Here is a 23,194-nt window from a genome sequence, read left to right as displayed (position 1 = left end):
CTTTGCTTTTGGTGCTATGCTTGACTTTGTCATTCTTCCACCACAATAAACTGTATCAGTGAGTTCTTTCTTTATGCCCCCTACCCCCATTAAACAGATCAAGTACCTAGGGTGAGTTTTGCTCCTGTTACGGGTACCCCACAATATCCTTAGTGGATCTTCTGCATCAAAGGATTCACCATCCCATTAAAGTAGTTGTAAATATCATTCTTTATGATGTCAAACAACTTCACACGTACAACCAACTCTAAACCATTTCCTTGTATTCAAAAATATCACAAGTGTGTTGTGTGCTACAGAAACCTCAATACTTTAATGAATATATATATATATATATATATATATATATATATATATATATATATATATATATATTTTCCATTGCTGGTTCCCTTTTACCACTCATGCAGCGCTCGGAAAGGGTGCGGCGCCCTGCAGCTGAACCACGCTGCTAATCCATTTGTCACTGTTCCCTCGCGAAGGAACAAATTGGGTTGCACTCCATGGGTTGATTTTGCAATTTTTTTTATTTTCTCATTACATTCCACAGACTTAGGCAGATGTTACGATCTACGCGTTTCGGTATTTCAAATACCTTGCTCACGATCAACCGATCACTTGGCTCCCCCTCCCTGATATACTTGCATTGCATTGTATACATTACATCACTTCCTGTTTGGGGTTTGCCAGTGCCTCATTGCTTTATGGGACATGTAGTTTTTTGTAAATTTTACTAAGTTTTAGACTTACTACCTATTTGCCCAATATTAAACATTTTTCACATCACAATAATTATGATCAAGGATATTCAGACAGGTAAGCAATGAGAGGATCCCTCTGGTGGGACTTGTTAACTGAATGTTTTCATTTCATATACGATACAAAAATAAGTAGTTGTTTTCGTCAGTTTATAAGCAGTTGCGATATTATCTACTGATAAATAAATAGAAAAAATTGCAAAATCAACCCGTGGAGTGCGACCCAATTTGTTCCTTCGCGAGGGAACAGTGACAAATATATATATATATATATATATATATATATATATATATATATATATATATATATATATATATATATATATATATATATATATATATATATATATATATATATATATATATATATATATATATATATGTATAAATATATATATATCCAGACAGCAACATCGCTGTGCCTTCAGTCCCTTATATTCTAAAATTACCAGGCAGGTTTCAACAAAATCTGGGGACCACCCACCAATGGCCTAAATATGTGGACAGTTCTAGTTTTGAATGTTTGACAGAGCCTTATTGCCAATATTTTCAGCCAGCTTCTCTTGCATGGTTATTTGTTATTATTTGTATTTCGAAAATCAACCTCAGTTTCAGTGGTAATTATGCTTCTGGCATTTGAGGAAAATACCATTTCCACTGATGGACCCTGTCAAGAGCGATATTTAAAATGTCTGAAAATGCTATTTTGCACTGACAATCAACTGGACGTGTTGGCATAATAATGCCTCCTAGTATTAAGAATAAAGTTGCTCTGTCACCGATGCAATACATACAACATGGCCATACGGTATTTACATTAATGTATATGTTGTAATAAAACTATTTGAGAATATTTGCTTTGAGTTATACATTGAAAAATATGGTAAAACAGATTAACAACATTCCTTGTTTTCCGAGTGCTTCCCAAGCCATTAATTTTAAATTGAGACTAATGTCTAAAAATCATTAATAAGGGAGAATGCAACTTAGTTTCCAAAACAGTTATATGGTTCTATTACCACTGTTGATATTGGTTGCTAACATATTGCATATCATCATCTAGCAAATTAACTTCATAAAGGTACGATATGTTTTAAACAATTATGACTACATGATTTAAGACCCCAGGACATGTTGATTTACAGAAATATTGCCACATAGAGCAAAACTTTAGTAAGCGATATTTAGGACACAGTAATTCTGTCAGAGGATATCTTATTCTGATAACATACCGGTGAAGCACGCCCACCTTTCTATATATCAAATTATAATTTTTTTAAAGAAATATGTTGTTTCTGTGTCTCGAGCCAGGCTCGAGCTTTTAGGTATCTTGCCTGGTGTCATCTCGAGACCATCATATTGTGAGAATGCCTTATTGTTGTTTGAATACTTCTCCATGTTCTGTATGCGCCGTTTAGAGCTTACAAGGCATTAGATGGAAGAAACTGTCTGCAGCTGTCTCCGTGCATCCCTGCTGTATTGAGGTTAAGTTCTAATAAAGCCTTTAATTAATTGTTACCTGTCTGATGATTAAAGAAACTCAACAATGGCGAAACCATCAATAGTTTTGACTGGTCCAAATATATCAATGCCAACCCTTTCCCATGGCATATTTGGGATCACAATAGGGTGAAGTGTAGTTTTGCATGTGGTCAAACTCTTATCAGAATTGTTACATTCAAAGCACTCTCGCACCACTCTCTCAACGTCCCTATCAATGCCTGGCCACCAGTAAGATTGTTTAATTCTGAATTTTGTGTTGACAATCCCTAAATGACCCTCATGACAAAGATTAATAATTTTCTCATGAAAAACTTTAGGAGGAACTAGTTTGCCACCTCGCAGTAATAATTAATTCTCAGAGGAAAGTTCATTCCTAACTTCCCAAAATGGAATGAGGTTTTTGTCTAGACTTGATTTCTCCATCCAGCCTTTTTTTTGTAAACTTACTTAGTTCATGCAACACATGGCCGAGGGAAATCTTCTTCAGTCAGTCATCATGAGGTATGCTTCCAAGTTCATTGCAGAAAATACTAGCCACAAACCATTTGTCCCAATCATTCTCAGTATTATCCTTCCTAGATAAAGGACATCTCCTTAAAAAATCAGCAATTCTGTTGCGAATACCTGGAGCATACACTACATCATACACAAAATCTAAGAGTTGTGTAGAGAAACAAGATATTCTGGGCAAAACATTATTAAGACCATGAGATGTGAGGACTTTAGTGAGAGGTTTGTGGTCAGTGCGTAGAGTGACACATGTTCCCCAAATGAATTGTCTAAAATGTTGGAGCCCCCAAAGACAACCAAGAGCTTCTTGTTCGATTACCGAATATTTTTCTTCAGTAATTGTAAGGGCCCTGGACCCAAAAGCTACTACACACTCAGAACCATCACCTTGTAGTTGGGACAGAACTGCACTCATCTCTTTGCCACTTGCATCTGTGGTAATAAAACTTTTAGGTTTTGGGTCAAATCCTTTTAGAGCTGGAGCAGTGCATATATCTCTTTATATACATTCCAAAGATGCTTTGCACTCATTAGACCAATAAAAGAGTTTTCCCTTTTTCAATAGTTGTCTGATGCAGTGCATTTTGTCTGCAAAGATGTTCACGAATTTGGAATAATATTCTGCGAGTTCTAAGAAGGACCTAACTTACTCCTTGCTCCGTGGAACAGGAGCATTTAGTATGGCATCCACTAATTCTTATTTGGGGCAAATACCACTAGCACTGATTTCATGACCTAAGTAAGTCACACTTTTCTTTGCGAATTTACACTTAGAAATTTCAGCAGTTAAACCCTTATTTTCCAACAACAGCAAGACTTTTGACAAAATCTCGTCATGGTCATCTTTTTCTTTTCCCATAATGAGGATGTCATCCTGAAAGAACAAGAAGTTATTTATGTCCTTGAAAATTTGGTACATGACTTCCTGAAAAATAGCCGCTGCTGAAGCTAAGCCAATAGGGACTCGCTCTAATTGAAATAACCCAATTGGTGTGATAAAGGCTGTGATATGTCTGCTGTCTGTATGAAGGGGAACTTGATGGCAAGCGGAAGTTAGGTCAATTGAGGAGAACCATACCATATCCTTAGTGGCAGAGAGTAATTCGGATATTCTAGGAAGGGGAAACACATCAATGAAAATTTTCTTATTGAGTTCTTTAAGATCCACACACAAACGGATCTTATCGTTGGCCTTACGATTGACTACCAAGGGGGGGACCCAATCTGAAGATTCTACTCTTTCAATTATGTTTTTATCCACATTTTTTGTAACTCACACTCAACTACATTCTTGACCCCCAAGGGAATGTTTCTAACTTTGTGAATACAGGGCTTGGCGTTTTCTTTGATAATTATTTCGTGGGAGAATACTTTCAGTTCTCCGACACTGCCTGAAAAAACTTTAGGGAACTTCAAGGTGTATTCATTTTGCCGCTCTTTGTTTGAGGAATCAACACATAATACTGGTTCTTGATAATTGGGATCTAAGCGTATCCCAAGCTCACCTTGATCCCACCAACCCAAAACACAGGGTCCTGTTTTAGAAACATACAATTTACACATGGCAACTCTACCTTTAAACTCAAATGTGAGTTTTCGGAAACCTAACAGATCTATAGGTTCACCTGCATAACTTACAGGGTATATGTCAGGGATTTCTAGGAATCGACCGATACCGGGCTTAAACAATTCTTCCCATTTGTTTTTGCTTATGATAGTGTAGGGGGAACCAGAGTCTGCCATTAATGTCACCACTACTCCTCCCACATTTATTTCACATTCAGGTTTTTTCCTTATCTTACCCTGTGCACAAGATTCATCATCACTAATACAACAAACCTTTTTGTCAATGCAATGAGAGTCCTCATTATCGTCGTCTTCTTGTTCACATTCCTCCAGTATGTATTTTACAGACTTAGAGTTACGACAAGCACTAGCGAAATGACCAGGAATCTTACAATATTCACATTTTTTACCTAAGGCGGGACATTTCTTGTTGTTAGCTAGATTTGAAGTGCTACCACAATGGTATCAAGCCCCCTTTATGTCAGAAAATTTACTTGTGTGGTCTTTATTCTTGCTGACTCCTTTAGAATGTTGTCTTTCATGCTTCTTTTTCGCCTTTTCTGGTTTGTTATGACTAGAAACTCTTACCACTTTAACAATTTTATCACCATTGTCAGATTTAATATTGTTTATAACAGTTTTTGCGCAGCTAGATGTTAGTTCTGCTTTGTGGATGATGGCTGAAATCTCACGAAACTAGCATCGCCATTAATCCAAAGTTTATCTTGTACATTTTTGTTATTACAATGCATGACCAGTTGGTCACGGATCAATTCTTCTTCAATAATACCCAATTTACAAGATAAGGCTAATCTTCTGAGAGACACAATATAATCTTCTACTTTTTCACCTGCTTCTTGCTTCCTGTGATAAAAATGTAATCTGTGGACAGCCTTACATACAGTCGGTGCAAAATATGCACTCAAATCATTAATAGCTTGGGTAAAAATTTACTTCACTGCTAGTTAAGGGTTTCTTTTCTATTCTGTTATAAACTCTTAAACCCGCCCGGACCTAAACAATGTAATAAGATTTTCTTTTTCCTTTCTGGAGGTAACTCTTCACTCTCAAATAATCTCTCCATTCTTCCCATCTTTGACTCAATACTTCACAATCTTTTGCCATTGCCATTTTTGCACACTTACGTATACATTTGTAGAAATAGGGAATAAGCAAAACAGTAAGATGCGTGAAAGGCAAAATAAAGAGGACAACGTTGTATAATTGAAGTAATGCACTGTTATAACTAAAGGTGAATAAATTCTAATAAAGCCTTTAATTAATTGTTACCTGTCTGATGATTAATGAAACTCAACAAAATATGCCATTCTGTACTACATACCAGTCACTGAGCCCACACATCAAGGATATTAATAGCAGGAAGTGCATAGCAGGATCTAGTTCAGTTGCTATTTATCACTTGATCAGAGAAAGGCATTTCGCACAATGAATCAAGGTTTCAAAGAGCATGTTTTCAAACGATAAATCACAGGATGATGCTCTGGATCCTGTTATGAGGACTGAAGACAATCTTTGAAAGAGTTGGCAAAACTTCAAGCAGCTCTATGAAGACCACTCAGCTGATCCAACACTGTAGCTGCACAAAATATGATGCAGAAGCTTTAAATGGAACTCACCCTATAAAACATGTCCCTTCTATTTGGGGCCTGAGAGGCATACAGTAAGGCACTGACCTATTCATCAACCTGCTGCCATTGTGCACTTCTAGTCAAGAAATAGACCTGATTATACTTTTTGATTGTTTTGTTATTTATAAATTACACACATTTACAAAGCAGAGTGACAATACATGGTCCCGAAGAATGCCTGGAACATCTAAGCCACACATGGCAGAATCATGTTGACCATATACAGGGTGCATATCCATAACCCTGCTGCACTATGCTTTTAACCTCTATCCATGAGGACATAGGAATAAAGTTGTTTTATCCTTGTTGAGATAGTTTGAAATCACTTTTCACGTGCACTCTGCCCCTCACCCTCACCCTTGAGGATTTAATACTTAGGCATGCTATGAAAACACTCCTGCTACTTTCCTGTGGAAAGTTGTAGCCCACACTGGGTACCTTGCGGTCCCGGTGTGTGGAGGGACCCAATGATGAAGCATGTCACCCTCAGGTGAGTGAGGGTTCCCGTCCAAACACTTGTAGTGCCCCCACCTTTTCTTTTAGTTCTTTTTTCTTGTGATTTTTTGGGATCTGGCTACTTTATACTCTGTGTGAGTTTAATAATTTAATAGTATTTATTTAGTAGTATAAGACCTGCGGTCTAATTTAGTAGTGTATACTTCCTTTGACCCATTGTCTGAGACACCTTATAAAATACTAACATACCGACAACCACATCATTTATATGCCTTATCAAATTTTGTGTGTATGTAACTCAATTGCCATTCTATACTTCTCAATAAAGTGGAATACTGGCAGACACGTATTCCATAAGTGCTTGTGTAGAAAGAGTCTACGTGCTTTTGGTCATTTGAACAAACACACAAAATATACATTACAGATTCTTGTTTGTACCCACATAGGTGACAATTTTATGCTGGTAAACAATGCTTCCATTCAAAGAACATGCATTTTTGTGGGCAGATCGCCCACTCTTAACCTTATGAGTTTTAACTTAGTGTAATATGAATACAAGTATTCAAGTGTGACTGTAGATCTAAACAGTCATCAGAATAAATAACGATCAGTGAGAGACCTTTCTTGGCAAATTGTTGTTTGCCCAGTAAATATAGGGAAAGTCTCAATTGATTGTTTACAGCTTGTTTGAGAGAGAGAGTACTGAGGTAGAAGAGGGCCAAAGGAAAGTAAGCCCTAAAGTCCACAAGGCAGAAGATAGAACATTTCCCAACAAAGGGGGTCGATTCCGATTCAGGAAACACATCCGTACGATGATTGGTATTCGTAGCCGTTTCCGTACGAATCGATACGGATCCATCTGAATCGCGTGGTACGATCCTTTGCGAGAAAATACATCTGAATCATTTTGAACCGTACGAAAATGAAGTGTAAATCCGTACAACATCGACCCGCACAGTGAACCGTACAATTCGTAAAAATGCCGTATGACCAGCCAAGTACGATCCGGACCTGGGAATGAGTACGTGATTCGTAGGGTAAACGTCGCGAAATGAGCAATTCATACAGAGGGCAACACTATCACATACGCACCGTACCCCTAAAATCAAGGGGGGTACGCACAGGGTGTACCATAAACCTACGACCTTGGGGTGTACGAACCGTACACCTACGATCATGGGGTGTACGCACGGAGACACGTACCCCTGAAATCCAGGGGTGTACGCACCGTACCCCAATGTACCGTACCCCTGCAATCATGGGGTGTACGCACCGTACCCAGGGGTTCCGTTTCGTACACTTTTCAAGGCGAAATTTGCTTTTATTGACGTTTTGAGCTCCTTTAGAAAAAGAGTCGTACCGAGTGTTGTCGATACGATTTGTACTTGCCGGGTCGGAAAATGCAGCTTTGATCCATACGGACATCACGTACTGCGCGTTCCGAATGCGATTCGTATGGATTTGTGAGTTGTATGGTCTTCAGTACGATTCGTACGGAGAACTGCTTTGGGTACACATCGTACTACATCGTACGTACAGGTACGGTTCTACATATGATTTGTAGGGAAAAAAGCTCCGTACGGCTATTCGGAGGGCATTTTACCGAATCGGAATCGACCCCAAAGTATGTTTTTTACCAGTTTAAATTTCAGCCCAAAGGAGGCAGGGCAAAGAGGGCTTGGGCACTTGTTGAAGTTTTTTGCTGGATTTATAAAGATGAGCTAGTGTGACAAAATGTGTCTTACTAGGCCAAATTTCAAATGAATCTGTGTTAGAGAGGTGTTGGGCAGTAGTCTGAAATGATATCTGTAGATTATCGCTTGGAGTGTCTCTAGAAGCTTTCAGTTGCCTCCCAAGCATTATTTCTGACCCATACCTCAGTGGTGGTATGAATTGGGCATCAACTGTCTTTATATTAGGGATCAAATTTGGACCCCTGAGCTTAGTCTCCAATGATTTCATTGCAGGCAAGAGTGAATTTGCTCTTTTTGTAACATTTGAAAATGTGGATTAAACTTAAGTCAATGATCAAATGTGTACATCTTGATTGTTTCCATTTTTTTGTAAAGTGTCAGGCAAAGCTCTTTTTCCTCGTCTGGTTGCCAAAAACTATGACTTTCTTTTTCCTACCCATTCCTTCTGGCCTATGCATTAAAGGTGGTTATTAAATGTTGTAGTCCAATATGTGTTTTACTAATTAGGATTTGTCTTCCACATATTGGAGACTGGCCAGAGGAGCTAACCACCATGCATCCCAGTTTACCACGTTCAAACTATGGTTGAGGTCTGAGATGAATAAATTAAATATAAGTGGCATGGGAATAAAGCCCTCTTTTAGACCACTTGTATAAAACCTTGTTGTGGGTGATAAGCCATCTCCCAATTTTACTGTCCCCAAGTATTATAGTAAAAAACATTGAATGGCATAGATCAAAGCTTGAGGTATACACCACACAATTTAGACCATAACGCCTGCTGAGGAGCCTTATATTAAGCAAACTTTAGGTCCACAAAACAGGTGTAAACAGAAAATGTACTTCTAAAATTGTCCTCAATAACTACTGAGAGGCCCATAAGTTAGTTATGGTACCTGTACATTTTCGAAAGCTTGTTTGATTTATTGGTATTAGGGACTTTAGCAGAGTCCAGTCTTCTAGGTCCTTTAATAAAAGACTAGAAAAGAATGTTGCCTCAGTATCAATTAAGGCAATTAGCCCATAATTAGTTGAATCATCTCTTTTGCCGCTCTTATAAATAGGGTGAAGTATTGTACCTCTACATGAATTCGGAATTGCTTTGCCAGCCAAACAGTTATAAAATTAAATACTCAAGATGCTTGACCAGAAGTCAGACTCGGTTTTGAATAATGCAGGTGGGAGGCTACTTGGGCCAGGAGCACCATCTGTCTAGGTCTCTTTGATTACTTGTTGAAGTTGATATGGAATATAACTAAACTGGTTTAAGTTAAAGCATGATCTTAAGTTGGGTAGCAAGGAATCAGCTGAGGTAATAGTGCTGTATAATTTCTATACATGTTTAATCCATGCAGATTCAATGATGTTTCCAGTGCATGCACTATGCTCACCATAGGTTAAACCATTAATATACTTCCTAAAAGCTTTTTCTACCCTTCTGTTGATATGTTGTAAAATAAGGTGTTGGGCTTGTTGCTCAGCCTAGCAATATGGCAAAAAGGTGTGCCTGTAATGCCTGGAATAAGATGTGCACTTAAGATACACCCTCCAGAACAAATCCTATATGCAGACAACTGCACAAGGGTCAGCCATGTAAGATAGTTGCTCTCATGTAAAGCCCTCTTAATATGCAGTCACATATCAAAAAATAAATTTCTTGCTGCCTGTTAACTGTTCAGAAAAGGGGGTGGTGATGAACAGAGTGTCTGAATTAAGCAGACCACTCTTACCCAGTCCAAAGATCAGGGCTTGATCCATCACCGTTATTTAGCTCACTGCACCATCCCAGCTCAGAACCTGGCTATATGCAAATTAGTCTGTCCCTGGCCCAGTGCTTCATGGGAACAGGGCAGACCAAACTACCAAGCCAATTCTTCACCAGAAAGGAGACAAGCTACCGGGGACCGGCGTGGAAGGGTATACTCAGATGTGAGTCCCTTGCTCATTGCACCATCAGGATTCAAGCAAGCCGGGCCGACGACGGCTGAAATGCCAGAAACCGGTCCCCGGAAGCTTGTTTCCTTCCCAGTGTAAGAAATGGCTTGGTAGTTTGGTTTGCCCTGTTCCCATCATGCACTGGGCCAGGAACAGACTAATTTGCATATAGCCAGGTTCTGAACTGGGATGGTGCAGTGAGCTAAAAAACGGTGTTGAATCTAGCCCCTATCTCTTGACTGGGTGAGAGTATTCTGCTTAATTCAGAAACTGTGTCCATCACCACCCCTTGTTGTTAAATAGCCTGTTAACTGTGGCGTATCTACCCGTTTGGCCGCCCATGGCGGTCCCTGAGTTTGCCGGCCAGAGGCAACATGTGAGGGACTGGGGATGGAGGGGAGTGTGGACAATTTCCGCACTGCCACAGGTAAGAACGGGGGAGGAGACCACTGCCCCCAAAACTCAAGCTGCCCGGGGTGACAGCCCGCCCTCGCTACTCCACTACTTGTTGGCAAGAGGTTTCTCTTGGCGTAAGAGTTTGACACCAAGTCAGGTCCGGGTACACCCAACTTGATCTAGCTTTACATCACAAAACATAAAAAAATAAGGTGGTTATCATTTGTTCCGCCCCAGACATGCTGTCTTTATATTGATTACCAGAAGGTTAGCTCTATACACCACAATGCATTTTTGGTGCATGTGAATGTCAACATTCGTTGCTAAGACTCTTCAGAAGGTTGATTGGCTCTGCTATTTACAGCATTTTTCCCACTTTGAAGAGCACGAGCAGCTGTGCAAACATATTGTAAATCTGGGCCTGTGTATCTTTGAATTTGGCATAAAATAGCCCTTTGTTAACAATAACCGCTCTCTTGTCTTCATGACAATGATGCAATTGTTTAGGATCATCAAGTACTCAATATGCAGCAGAGAAACCTTTAATATTTCGACAAAAATATCCTAAATATTGATCCACGTAATGGGTACCCTTCTATCTCAATGACCACACCTGCATCTAATGTCATTTCTTCTCCGTTCCAGCATTAAGACTACCTTTGCAGTTAAAATGGTATTTGTTCATATTGTGACCCACGATTTCAAAGCAGATGTAATAACAAGTACGACAATATTATGGAGCCAATATTCACCATTGTCAGCCAATCCAATAAATCAGATGTGAACCTGATTGCAATCTGTTGTTGCATGTGGTGTTTTACAAATATTGGCCACCATAAAATAAAATAGGTCCTAAATGCATATAAGTGACCTAAAAAGTCCAAAGCTAAATATACAAAGACAGGCATGAACGTATATCACTAACGCATGCATGCAGTGCAAGGCTTTGATCACAAGCAAAAGGAGTATCACTCCCTTTGAAAGTATTAACTCTTCTGTCAATAGCAAGCCACAAAGTGGAAGCTCTTCATGAGGGACTGGGGCTGCTATCTGTATCGGGGTTCAGACAGCAGACCCAGGGACTGATGCATGCTCCCCGCATGTGTTGCAGAGTACCACTTTTTTAGGTCGGGCCTATAGTCAGCACACATGCACTGCTCTGCAATTCTGTATTCCTTCTGTAGAGATTGAACAATGCCCACTCAAGGCCACCGCTTTTTATTAGTTGCTTTGTCTGCCTTTAAAAATTGCATTGCACTCATTGGTAAATAGTGTACATTTGTCCCGCCATGTGGTTGTTTAGGTCCTGCCCTGGCTACTGGCCCTGCTACATGGATCCCTTCAGTAGTAGCTATATGTTTTGCTCAAGAGCACTAGTATTTCATTAGCCCACCTCTTATTGCTCATTTAATTTACTTCCAAGGTGAGCACTGTGCACCCTTCACAGATGCTACGCTTTGTTTTTTAACACACTTTGTAAAATTAACTTTCATTTAATTTACTTTGAAGGTGAGTGTGGCGCCTGCTTTATGGATGCCACGCTTTGTGTTTTAACACACTTTTTTAATTAACTTTCGACGTTAGTGCTAAATAAAATACTAAAGAATCAAGGAACAAAATGACTGATGGCATTCATTGGTAGAGCCGGCATTATTAATATAGAATAGCTTGCATAGTATCTATTTTTCCACATTTTAAGTAACCAGCTCCATTATATCCAAAAATGGTTATAAGTTGGACTTCATAATTAAAATATAAAGGCGCCGTCTAGTGTTTACAATTATTAACATTTAGGGCCCTATTATGATGGCGGTTTTCCCGCATCCTCCGGGCCAGCGTTGGCTTCCGCCGGCCCGGAGGATGCGGGAAAACCGCAGCGGACTGAAAAAGACCCCCCGCCAGATTAGGATGGCTGGGGGATCGTTTTTCAGTCCGCAGCTTTTCCGCCGCGGTCGCCTCCCGTCCGCGGGGAAAAAGCACTAACATGGCTGACGGTGTCTATCAGACACCGCCAGCCATATTAGGATGTCTGGAGGAACATGCCTTTACACGGCGGCATTTCCACCGTGCAAAGGCATACAGATTTTTGTTTGGGGGCCCGTTGCGGGCCCCCAGGGGTGAAGAGGGGGTGAAGGTGCACATGGGGGGTACCTATGGTACCCCCCTGCATTTGCCTGCACAAAGCGGCAGGCACCACGCGGTGCCTGCCGCTTTGTGCATGCAAATGCACAACTTACATTTTTATCATTGCGGCAGGTGCTGCTTCAAGCAGCACCCGCCGCAATGATAAAAATACAGGAGGTGACTGCCAGGGTGGCGGTCACATCCTAATTTGCACGGAGGGACCGCCGCTGCCCCTGCGGACGGTCCCTCCTACTCTATGGTGGCAGACGGACTCAGGTCCGTCCACCATCATAATCGGTCCCTTAATGCTGGTCGCTGCACTAAAATATTACATTGCAATAAAGTAACAAATGAGCAAGGCAGAGTCTGATTCCCATTGGTTCCTCCATTCACTTCTGGTTCGAAGCTTCAAACATGGAATACTGTTTGCGGAGAGTGAGACTAGACTCTTGACTGCGACAGCCGGAGGCGGATTAGGAAAAACTGCCTCTTACAGGCTCTTAAACACTTCACTTTTCAGTGACACTCTGGCCTGCATTGATTAATAAAAGCACGGTTAGGTGAACCCTTCGGAGGTGTCTGTGTGCGTGTGCGGTGTCATTGTAAAATTCCTACACAGCTGAAATTCGCTTAAGTAAAGTAATTTCTTCAGGTTAAAGGGCAAACATTAGATTGCTGTACATCGTATCTAGTCGTAAATTGGGCAGCATTCCTATATGCCACAGTGTGCCTGTCATTCTCCAACCAATGAGCTGAGCTCTTAGAAAACGTCTATGCCTTCTCTTTGCACGCCGTTAACCCTTCTCTCCCTCTCTTAGGCCACTACTCACCATCTGCAAATGATATCCTTTCACTGTTCATAATGCCAGACACAAGTCTTTTCTCTTAATTTTAATCCCACTTACCTGACTACTATAAATTCATATCCTTTTTCGGGAAAATGATCGAATCTTTACCAATCAAACTCTGTTTGTGGCTTCTCACATCAGGGTTTTATCTCATCATATCTGGGAGAATTTAATACAATACAGGAAGACGCTGAGGAAGTGTTTCCTAAATGGAAATATTTGTGCAGTGCATACATGTCACTGTCCAGCACAACTACCTTTAAACCATAAGAACAGCATGTGATGGCAGGGTGAGGCATGTCACACTGCCATGGAGAACTTTGGCTTCCAGGACTCTCATGTCAATATCTCTCATGGGTGGGATCCACAGTGTATAGACACAACAGTCAGTTTATACAGGATAACTACTGTGTGTATAATAGGGCAACTGTCAGTGGTAATTAAATCAATTGTATAGCTCCTCAATTCCAGGTGGCACAGTGCCCAAGATAATGTGCTGCATGGCTAAATACTTATATGGTCCCAAAGGCGAAACCAATTGGCTATGCGAATGCTTGTTTGGTATTGCAAGCCCTGTGTCTCTGGTCTCAACATCAGTACTTTCAGAAAGCAAATGCATAGCTGGAGATCTCCTGTTCACTGCAGATCCCCGTCTCATTTATAGGTGTTCTTAAAGATTTGCAGATGGAAAGCTGCCTCATGAAAATGAATTGGTTTCTGCAAGTATTTATGCTTGAACATCCGGCACAACTCAGTCATATCTAGATTGCATTACAGATGCCATAGAAGCAAAGCACTGTGATGCAACCTCTCCACAGGAGCACTATGGCTTTTTTTATTAAAATAAAGATAATTGAAAAAAAGAAAGAGCTTAGCCTTAAGAACTACTAACAAGTTTTATGGTAATGTGAGCAAATTTCTAATAGGGCCACATGGATAGAATGCACTAATAATGGCCTATTTAGAATAATATGTGGCTACAAATGCTCAGGAAAGTGTCTAATTGCTGGTAAGACTCATTTTAGGAAGACAATGCTTAAGGGCTGGATAAAAACAGTGATTTGGATGGCTTTCCATAGAGGTTGGGCTTGTATAAAAAAGTTTTTTTTGTATTTTCATCAAGCTTTCCTCACTTCCCACATTGCTGCAAACTGTGCTGTGAACGTCTTAAGGTCTGCACAGGAAATGTGACATGATTATCCTGGAATCTCATTGAATATTGTCTTGTTTTCTTTAAAGTGAGTTCAGTATATCGTCCTATAAATATTGTGTCCAGAATATTGACCATAACTTGATCGTCCTGATTAGTATATACAATTCAGTACATATTTCAGTGCTTAAATTAAGCAGGTGGTAGCTGTTGTGCATGGAGGAGGGGGGATTGGCACTTTTTTTGGGGGGCCAGCACCTAGTTTTTCTCATCAGACATTTCTGGAGAGCAAAAGAGTGAAAAGAAATAAAGGGGAAAGAAGGAGATAGAGAATGACAAAAAACCATCCCAAAGGGAGAAAGCAGGAACCTGCAAGCATGAGATAAAGTAGAGGGGGTTATTGGTAGTCAAATAAAGAGGCATGAGGTGCTTTCAGGAATACACAACCCAGTGGCGTAGCAAGATGGGGATGGGTCTATCTGCCCCGGGCGGCATGAGTGTTAGAGGCAGCAGCTTCCCCCCTTACCTGCAACCGTCACAGGAATCAATTGACCCTCTGACCCCCCTAACCCGCAGTCATTGCGGGAATCGCCAGCACCCCTCTCTTAAATGCCACTGTGGGTGGCCAACGCATTGGTCCGCCACAGGCGGCACATGGGCTAGCTACTCCACTTACGTAACCTTGGTATTCTGTGTGCTGTAGGCTTTAAAGAAAAGCTTCGGGCACCAGCTCTCATTCTTTTATAAATTAAGTGCGGACAGATTTTCTATTAACTCCAGATCTAACCACCTTGTTGACATGGTGTTGACATGGAGTAAATCTGCACTCAGGTATATGTACTTACATCTCAACTATTTATATTTAGCTCAACAAAATAGTTGTAATCAATATACTGCAATGAATACATTTAAAGGGCAATATATTGCCACTCAATACTGTGACTCAATACATTGATGTATACGTTATAGTACATGCTGGCACACACAAAGTAACATTTTCTTTTTATATTGATACAGCACTACAGAGACTTAGGAGCCCAGCGAGAACCCCACCCACCGAAATGAGCCCAAGTATTTTTGGAATCTCACTACTTGTTTCTTAGCTGAAATATTATCTAAATCGTGATTGTGTCCTGGAATCTGTGGTACCCTTGGATACATCGCAGACACTCCTTGACAATAAAAGGCATTTCAAAATGTTTGACAGTGAACGATACATAGGCAATTTTAATACCATCAACATGGTTAATTTATTAAATCAGTAAAATATATAGCACTAGTGAGTGTGTTAATCCTTACACGTGTTCTTGTGTGTTAGCAGACATGCATATTCCTATGGGTATGTGTGACTGATATGTATTTGTTTGTGTCATCCATTTCAAACTTACCTATCTTTTGTTCCGATGCTTATGAGGCAACATTAGACAAGGTGAACCAAATAAGTATTTCAACACTCGGCTCATGCCTCTTGCTCCTCGCAAGGGCTCGGCTTGGGCTCTAGATTTAGCAACCTGCTTTTTGGTCTGCGTCATAGCTCAAATTGCTTGGGCATGGAACTGCACACCAAAGCACCAGCACCATCTCAGAGAATGGAAATAAATCCCACATATATAAGCAAGGCTGCTGGATCCCCCACTTCTTTGAGGCAGCTATGCAGCCACTTTCACAGGGTCCGACCAGGTTTTTCAATTAAGGCCAAAAGTAGGCCCCAGGGCAACTGCATTGCCTTGTACTTGTGCCCCTGGCCTACTAGAAATGGCGTAGTTTGGTGAGCCAACAGGAGCTAATACACCAGGTGCAAAATTCTTAGGGCGCAACATTTTAAAAGTAAAGATTGAGGCATGAACCCATGGACCATTAGCACTTCCTGAGATAACAGTCCACGGGTTAGGGGGTGCAATACTTTCTTTTAAAATGTTGCCCCGGGCGCTGGCAACCGAGACTATGCTGCTGCCACCAGCTTGGCACATGCCCTCCAAAAGGGCATATGCTGTAGAGCATTACATAGGTGGTGTGCTGTCTGTATTCATCCTGCCTAAGAGGCCCTTGTTCAGTGATAAGACTTAAACCGGAGCAGTAGGGGTGAACCCCATTTGCATGGGGACCATTCACATGCAAATGAATTAACTCCCTCTATCCAAAGCACTGTTTGGGAACTCAGGTATCTCCATCCAACCCAAAATTCAATACTACATGGGTGCTGCAAAAAAAGGGTGAAACTGAACAATGTGCTGATATTGTGCCACAATAGACACTTGTGCAATTTACCTAATGTGGCCGTTGTTGCTATATGCAAGTATGCCCTTAGTGACATTTCAGTGTTTTGGCACTGACTCCAAATTTATTTATTTATTTATTTATGGGTTTATAACGCGCCGGAATCGCACCCGAAGGTATATCTCCGCGCAGTGCTGAGAGGAAACAGGTCTAGCAGGCGTTAATACTGAAATAGGGTTGTCTTAAGACTTTTCCTGAAGGCTAGATGACTAGAGCACTGTCTAAGGGAGAGGGGGAGGTTGTTCCACAGGCGCGGACCCATAACAGAAAGAGCGCGTCCTCCCTGTCTGGTCTTGTTATGTCGTGGAATCTGTAGTAACAGCTGGTTACTGGACCGTAAATTACGAGGGGGGTGGTGATGAACAAATTTTTCGGCCAGATAGAGCGGCCCTAAGTTATGAAGACTCTTGTGCACCACACAGCAGGTCTTAAATTCCACCCGTCTCCGGATAGGAAGCCAGTGGAGCATTTTGAGAAGGGGCAGAGATGGTGTTCGGGGGGGGCATTTGTCACCAGGCGTGCCGCGGTGTTCTGCACCACTTGAAGTTTGTTGAGCACTCCTTCGTTGGCCGCTAAAAGTAGACCATTACAATAGTCGAGGCAACTCAATACGAGGGCCTGGACCAAGGTCTTCCTTGTGCTGTCAGGGAGGAGCGGAAACACTTTCCGGAGGAGGCTGATGATATGAAAACAAGACCCCACAGTGGTGTTGGCATGATGTACAAGATTGAGGTCATGGTCCAAACGGACCCCCAGATTTTTCACCACCTGTTTGGGGGAAGGGGCAACTCCCAAACTCGTAGGCCACCAATCAGGGGTCCACAGAATTTTTGCTTCCCCGAACAGCATGACTTCCGACTTCCCCACATTGCACTGGAGAAAGTTCCTGGCCATCCAACCGGCGACCGCTGTCATGCCATTCGAGAAGGCTTGCCTTATCTCCGGGGTAAAGGTCTTAAAGGTGAACAACAGCTGTGTATCATCAGCGTATGAAATTGGTGAAAACCCAAAAGACCTCATAGTATCTGCCAAGGAGGAGACATAAACGTTAAATAACGTGGGGCTGAGACAGGAGCCCTGCTGGACTCCTCTGGTGATCTTGGTGGAGATGGAACTGAAGGATCCCATGTTGACCTGCTGGGTGCGATCCGCAAGGAAACTCGTGAACCACGCCAGGGCAGATTTCTGTATGCCGATCTTCTTTAATCTTGTTAGGAGAATGGTATGGGATATGGTGTCGAATGCTGCGGACAAGTCCAACAGCACCAACACCACAGAATATGGGAACGATGTTAAAGGTTGCTTTTTTTCACTGTAAATCAGGTAAAGAAGTGTTTGTGTTGTAGTTCATGCATGTTATTAGAGATAAAAGTTATATAAATTCATGTTTTCACTATTGCAAAAAGTATTTTTTCAGAAATTCTGCTGCTGGGGCGTGGCTTCGGCGCCGGACAAGATGGCCGCCTGAGGGGAAAGCTTTGTGTCGTCGGGACTTCTGTGGACTCACTGGTGAGTTATCTCACACCCTTTTTTCTCAGAAACATCAATTCCTGTCATCTGAGGATGTGTGGACCCCAGTGAGCTGTTTCCCGCTTTAAGCATATCGCGCTTTCATTATTTATTGCTGCAAACGGCTTTTCTGCAAAACGTCCACCACCTTAGGCATTTGCAGGCTTCTCCACAGCTCCGAGTATGAAATGCTCGCATTTTCTCCTCAGCGCATTTCCCCCAACTCATAGCCCTAACGCCTGCTTTTTTTTTTACTGACGAAAAGTATACTAAGTCCTGTATATCACAGTGTTAGGTGCATTTACTCTGTTGTTACAGTCACCCCAGAGCACCCTCCATTTTGCCATTAATGCTCTGTCAGCTGCTCTTCTGAAAGGCATGAAACGCTACATTTCCTCAAGATATTTTTCACTCTCTCACAGAATTTATGGTACTTTATAACTATTTTGACTGGAATCTGCTGTTTTACATTTCCTGATACAATTCTGCTTGCATCATTATTTGGTGGTCTTCAGTCAGGTTCCTTACAACTATAAGCTAAACCATACTTTACTTCCCATCATATGGCGAGTGTGGTCAATATACTACTTATTCCCAGAGGTCATCCAACGTTCACCTCTTTTGTGAAAGTCTGTATACCAAAACGTTTGCTAACTCGTTCAATGACCTATGCACTATTTTGGTGACTCTTATACATGAATTTTCTGTACAAGCCAAAATTTGTTTTTACACGTAAAGGAAGTGCCTCATCAACATCTTCTCTTCCTGCTTCTGCTCTGGCCTCACCTTTTACTGCAGGATCAATGGCTGGGGTATCTTACAATCGCTCTTCCTTGTCACAGTCATCTTCTAAATCATCTCCACTGTCTTCAGCTTCTAAATGTCTGAAGCAAGGCCCTCCTTCTCCGGACACTGCGTCTTCTCCCACCTCTATGGAATTGCTGTTGGAGGAAATTCGCCCCTTACACCCGTTTGTGGAGGAAACAAATGACAAGATGCACTTCCTGGAGGAGAAATGGTCTACAATAGAAACTAGAGTGTCTTCAGTAGAACAGCAGCTTTCGATGGTTCAGGGTGATTCCTAGAGACTTTCTTCATTAGAAAAAGAAGTTCGTAATTTGAAACACCATACTGAAGATTTGGAAAACCGAAATAGGAAGAATAATCTAAGCATTTATGGTCTGCCTGAAACTTTGGAGGGTGATGACCCTGTCTCCTTTTTTACAACCTTCTTGCCGCAACTCTTGGACATGCCTTCTACCACATCCCTCAACATCCAGAGAGCAAACAGGCTTGGTCCTCATCCTCCACTCTCTACGTCTCCAGCCAGATCAAGAGGTGTCATCATCCTTTTCTTAAAATTCACAGATCTGCTTTTAGTCCTCTCTGCAGCTAGAGCTAAACATCAAATTACTTGGCTTGGTCAGAAGGCATTTCTTTCCCAAGATGTCTCCAACGCTACAGCAACGAGGAAGGAGATCCTATGTCTTCGTCCGCCTCTTCAATCTCTTGGAGCCAGATAAGGTCTTTTCCATGGCTGCATTTAAGTCAACGTTTCCGAATCAAACTTGGTCTTTTGAAGACCCTGCAGAGCTAAAAAAATTTCTCCAATCTCATACTGCAAACAACATGGACACTGCTGGCCCCTCTAATAGTTGATTAGATTATACTTCTTTAACTGTAATGTTATTTTTCCAACTACATTTGAAGTGTTTTATGACATGGGTTGTCCTATTGGTCTAGTCCAATATTTAGAATTTTTTTCAGATTATGTAATAGATAATGTCGACCCATCCCAGGGTCCATCAGTTGTCTCTTCGTTGCTCTTTTTGTTTTTTATTTATTATTTAAGTGATGTAGGTCTTCCCCGCTCTGTTTTTCTTAGATTTAATAAGTGTGCAATTCCTTTGACTTATGTATTTGATGCTTACCATTTTTGTCTTTATTTTATTTCCTTCTTTAGGTCGGCTCATCCGCGTTTCATATCATGGTTTTGTTTCCCTTCTCTATGGCCGGGATGCCCGCCCCCCCCTCCCAACACTAATTCCCCAAGGGGAGGAGACAGACACTGGTTTGAGTTTTTGGAAGGCGGGGGGGAGTTACCCCCCCCCCCCGGCCGTATTTATTAAAATATGAAACAAAATGTAAAACATTAAATTAAAAACGTTTCATGAATTATGTACAATTTTACTTTCGTTACATTTTTGATGAAGACATGTTCTTTGGCTAACCTTAACAGCTCTCTAATACAAAGGTTTCCTAGCCGAGTCTAGCATCCTGAAAATGTATACATTCTAAATTAAAATTGTACATCCTAGCATTAAGGGCCAACGGCAAGGTCTTAACCGGTGTCAGATCCCTACTACCAAACTCCCGCCCTCACGGTGTGAGTGGCGCATGCGCAGAGGACTTTACACTCGTTGCCAACTGTAACTTCCCTTGTCGTGGGGGCCCCCTCTCACTCGACGCCATCTTAAAGGTCGTCCGAGTCCCCGTGTGAGGTATCTGTAAGAAGGACAGCGTGGACTCCCCCCTTCCCCACACTCTCTTCCGCCGTCGTGGATATCCGGCCCCCGGGAAATTCGTAGGAGGGGCATCTAGCCGTCTCCCCCCTGGGAGGAGCCTATGGCCGTCTCCCCCTAGGGGACCCATCCATAGTGGGTGCCGCCTACCCGTGGGAGGGGCCAATGGCCGCCTCCCCCCGGGCGCTCCCATCCATTCTGGGTGGCGCCCCCCCTAGGGACCTTGAAATTACTGCTCACCGATCATGACCTTACTGCCACAGGCCGGATAGTTGACCGACTATCCGGCCCCCCACACCTCCTAAAGGTCATTCCTCCTCAAACCCCTTAGCCATGCTATGAAGTCTCCTATGAGTAAATCATTCCCCGCCCTGGACAGGTGAACCCCATCATTCAAATAAAAGTGATCACCCCGAATACACCCATGGGGAATGCTATGCAGATGCGCGGAGCGAAACAGTTTCCCAATTTTATTGTTGACCCTCTTAACTGAGTGGTTCAACGCTGACACAGAGAAACCCCCCGCCAAACTTTCCTGGGAATCATGTGGGACCAGGCAATTGTACACCCCGGGAGCCTCTTAGCCAACCAGCTGACTGCCGACAAAATGTGTTCCACTAACACTCGTCTTCCGAGTCTTACCAAGTCATTGCCCCCCAAGTGTACTATGATTATAGATGGCGGTGACCTTTGCCGCCCTAAAAGACCCTCCACAAACGAATGAAATTGGTCAAAACAGAGGCCTCCCTTCCCGTGGAAGGTCACTCTGAACCCGTATTCCCCAGATGCGTGAGTCGCGTCACCTGCCATGAATACTTCTCCGGCGCGCCTCACGTATGAGTGGCCCACAACCCATACCACTTGCTCTCCAGTCGGTGATCCTCGACCGCTGGTCCTCCGGTGATGGGTTGATCTCAGATTCCGCCCCGCGTCACAGGCTCGCGAAACTGTAATTCAAGCAAAAGACAATAAGCGTGAGCGCATTTCATCAGTCTTTTACAACATGTGCAGTCGCACATACCTCTTGAAACAGTTCGAGGACCAACGGCCTAGATGTTTTACTTCTTCTGCACCCAGACCCCGAGCCGTAGCTTCAGTAGCGGCCCCTATTCTGAAGGAGTGGGTCCCAAAATCGCACGGGTCCATGCCCGCCGCGGCGATTGTAAGTGCTTGCACCCTCTGAAACTGAAATCTCGTCAGAGGGGTGCCATCTTTGTGCCTAAGCAGGCTCCCTCCCCATGTCGCCGGCCTCTGTGCCAAGTATTCCTCTAAACACTTTATCGGACAAGGGGGGCTCCCTCGAGCGCGCTGCACAACAACACTATCTCCCATAGCTTCCTGGTCTGTCTTGGACCTGGCTATCGAGATTAGCATCAAATCACCCCGTATGTGTACGTGATCCCTGCACAAGCCTCCCTCCATATCTTTCTTGTTCCTCGCCACGAGTTCGCTTACCCGCATGGCCCCATGAAATGCCAAGGCGAAAGCTGCCCGGAACTGCTTCAGAAGGGGAGGAGCATGTCTCATCCAGCTTTGCTAAAAGCCGAGACAATCTCTCTAAACCAATCGGGTGCCTCGTATCCTGTTTGCGACCCTCCAGGCATTGCCAGCCGCGAAGCGCCTTTCTGACTAAAAAGGAATCCGTTGGGTCCCTTATACCGTGGAGCTGTGCCATGAATGATATGGCCGCCCTGTGTCTGTTGGGAGTTGCGGCTGATCGGCCTTCTCTGTGCAGCGCTACTAAGAACCCCAGGAAGGAGTCCTCCTGCCCCCAGCTATGTCTCCCTGCTGGGCCTAAAAAGGCGCAGTAAGAACGAAACGCTCCCTCATAAGCCTTCCTCGTCCTGGGCGCTAAGCTGGCTGCCACGAGGTCTTGTAGTCCGGGGCACCGATCAGCCACAGTGCTTCGGGGAACGGTGCAGCTACTAGGTCCGCTGTGGGTAGATAGCCCCTGAAAGCCTGCATGTGTGAACGAGAGAGTGCATCAGCCGCATTATTCAGTACACCCGGCACATGTTTTGCCCTGAACTGTACATTCAATCTCATGCAATGTAACACAATCTCTTTCAATAGTCTCAAGATCCACTTGCAGCGGGAGGCTTGCTGATTGATGCACTCAACCACAGTCATATTGTCCGACCAAAACACTACTGAGCGGTCCCTAAAATCGACTGGCCATGCCAACAGAGCCACCCAAATGGGGAACAGCTCCAAGAACCCAATGTTACCTGTTAGGCCACTGAAGTGCCACCACGTCGGCCATACTTGTGCCGACCATCGGTTACCAAAGATGGTGC

General features: G+C 42.8%; 1 long non-coding RNA gene across 1 annotated transcript in view; it reads right to left on the bottom strand.

Moving 5' to 3' along the window:
* The window catches only part of LOC147731520 (uncharacterized), a 480,898-nt gene that overhangs the window by 185,408 nt on the left and 272,296 nt on the right, over window positions 1-23,194 (bottom strand). The window lies entirely within an intron of this gene.

Source organism: Lissotriton vulgaris, chromosome 2_1 (assembly GCF_964263255.1).
Source record: "Lissotriton vulgaris chromosome 2_1, aLisVul1.2, whole genome shotgun sequence".
NCBI classification, from domain to species: Eukaryota; Metazoa; Chordata; class Amphibia; order Caudata; family Salamandridae; genus Lissotriton; species Lissotriton vulgaris.
This window is presented reverse-complemented; position numbering and strand designations above follow the sequence as displayed.